This window comes from Ziziphus jujuba, chromosome 11, assembly GCF_031755915.1.
Source record: "Ziziphus jujuba cultivar Dongzao chromosome 11, ASM3175591v1".
Classification (NCBI taxonomy): domain Eukaryota; kingdom Viridiplantae; phylum Streptophyta; class Magnoliopsida; order Rosales; family Rhamnaceae; genus Ziziphus; species Ziziphus jujuba.
Genome location: NC_083389.1, coordinates 13,362,330 through 13,365,096, shown reverse-complemented (window position 1 = coordinate 13,365,096; position 2,767 = coordinate 13,362,330). Strand labels below are relative to the sequence as shown.

General features: G+C 31.9%; 1 pseudogene; it reads left to right on the top strand.

Annotated features, from left to right (window-relative positions):
• The first annotated feature begins 753 nt into the window (after nt 1–753).
• Nucleotides 754–2,767, top strand: LOC112493571 (subtilisin-like protease 1; annotated as a pseudogene).

The window sequence follows — 2,767 nt, the reverse complement described above, 5'->3', positions numbered from 1 at the left end:
CTTATTAAAATTTCATTATGATGGTTTAGAATCTAGATAAACATAACATTAATTGAGAGAGAAAAATATAAATGCGCATTTGTTAACATATATGAAATAGAAATATGTATTTATACATATTAATTATAATTTTTGTTTTTCTAAGTAAACTATTACGGATCCAGTAATGAATATTAGACGTATTACCAAACGCTACATTATTAATCACCTCCATCGCAAGCATTAGTAGCTAATAGCTAGCTACCATCTCTCCTCTAAGCCTTTATGTCCCCATTTCCAATCAATTTGCTTAAAAACATCATTGCAAGACTAACATGCTTATAATTTCTTCCATCCCAAAATGTCTCCACCCTCAACACTTCCTACATTTATTTTTCTGGTTTTTAATGTTTTTTTCAGTCTATCATTTTTCATTTTCCAAAAGCTTTTAGAGGTTACCACGTAGGTCAAAGTAAAGTACGAGAAATTGTTTAAAAACCAGAATTTTGCGACATAAAATTGCAATATGTACAGAGAAAGAAATATACGAATTGCACTAAGAAAGAAGAACAAATGGTTATATATATATATATATATATCATGACAGCCATAAAAAGCCTCACATTACTACTGTAAGCCAAAAGGTCGGCAAACCAAAATCACTTCATCACTACATGAGCTTGTTTGGTTCGTGTACACAATCTGAGATTCTTTAAAAAAGTGTAGTTTCAATGTGTTTTAAGTATTTTTTTTGAAAGTGAAAAATTTAGGTCCATGATGAAACTGATTTTCAAAATTTTGGTAAGTTAGAAAAGTGGTTTCTTCAAAATAGGTATTATTCTCAAATTATCTAACAAACTGGTGTAATATAGTTTTCAAATGACATTTTTACTTTTGTTTTCAGTTTTCTTTCAATCACCAAAATACTATAAAAAGATTTTTTTGGAAACTAATTCCTGAAGAGCAATACTCCAAAATTTACCAAAACTAAGTGGGACTTTAGAGATATATATATATATATATATAATATTAAAAATACCAATTAATCTATTAAAAAAGGTTTATTAATTTATAAGTATTATTATATAATTGATATACATTTAATTACATTTATCTTTCATTTATTCATATTTACAGTATATTAAAATTTTAATTAATAAAATAAAAACTTATAACATTATTACATCATCTTGATAGATATATTTTTAGATATATTGAGACTAGTTGATAACTTCAGCATTAGTTATATATAATACCAAAAATTGCAACAACAAAAAAAATGAAGAAGAAATTAAAATATAATTTATCTCCTATATTTATCGTTAACTATATTTTTTGGATTACATTACGTTTCGAATTTTTCAATTAAGTGTCTTTATTTTCATTTTGGTTTCACTTTAGGCTTTATTTTTAATTTTTTTTAATTAAGATTCTCAATTTTATTCTTTCTTTCAGTATGAATAAAAATAAAAATAATATGAATAAAAATAAAAATAAGACTAATGAAAAGTTTGCTCAACCTAGAAGGGGATTTTGGTCAGCTCTTCAGCTGGGAATATTGGACCTGAACACAAAATTTTATCAAATGAAGCTCCTTGGATTCTCACTATCAGAGCAAGCACCATTGACAGAACCATCAAAGCTACTGCAAGGCTTGGAAATGGAGCCGAATTTGATGGCGAATCTGTTTTCCAACCTAAAGATTTCCATCCTTTATTGTTACCTCTCATCTATCCAGGTTTAAATGGGAACCGATCATCCGCTTTTTGCGAAGCTGGATCATTGAGAAACATGAATGTGAAGGAAAAATAGTTTTGTGTGAAACTAGTGGATGAGTCTCAAGAACTGCAAAAGGATATGAAGTGAGAAGTCCTGGTGGTGCTGCTATGATTGTCATCAACAAAGAGCAAGATGGGTATACCACTTTGGTAGAAGATCATGTACTTCCGGCAACTCAATTGGATTATGCTTCCGGGTTAAATATCAAAGCCTATATAAATTCAACCCAGAATCGAGAGGTCACAATTTTATTCAGAGGAACTATGATAGGAGAATCATCATCTGTTGCTCCAGCAAATCCATTCTTCTCATCAAGAGGCCCAAGCAAACCAAGCTTTGGAATTTGAAACCAAACATTATTGGTCCTGGTGTCAGCATCCTAGCTGCATATCCATTTCGATTAGACAACGACATTGCCACAAGGACAAAATCAATGTTTAACATAATGTCAGGAACTTCAATGCCCTGTCCTCATCTCAGTGTCATTGCGGCTTTGCTCAAGAGCTCTCACCCTGACTGGTCACCAGCCGCCATTAAACCTGCCATCATGACTACTGCTGATGTTGTTAACCATCATGGCAAGCCCATTGTTGATGAAAAGCTCTACCCTACTAATGTCTTTGCCATTGGTGCAGGCCATTTGAACCCTTCGAAAGCAAATGATCCTGGTCTTGTTTATGATATTCAGCCGGACGACTACATTGCTTATCTATGTGGATTGAACTACATGGACAAACAAGTAGAGATCATCACAAAATGCAGTGTCAAGTGTTCTAAGGTGGAAAGCATAGTAGAAATGCAGCTTAACTATCCTTCATTTTCTGTGGTTTTGGGGCGTGAGAGTCTGATTTTTATAAGGACAGTGACAAATGTTGGAGATGCTAAATCAACATACACTTTGGAAAAGTATGTACCTTCAGGAATAGACATCACTGTAATACCCGAGAAGCTGGTATTCAATGAGATTAACCAGAAAGCAACATATACAGTGGAATTTGTTGAAATATAA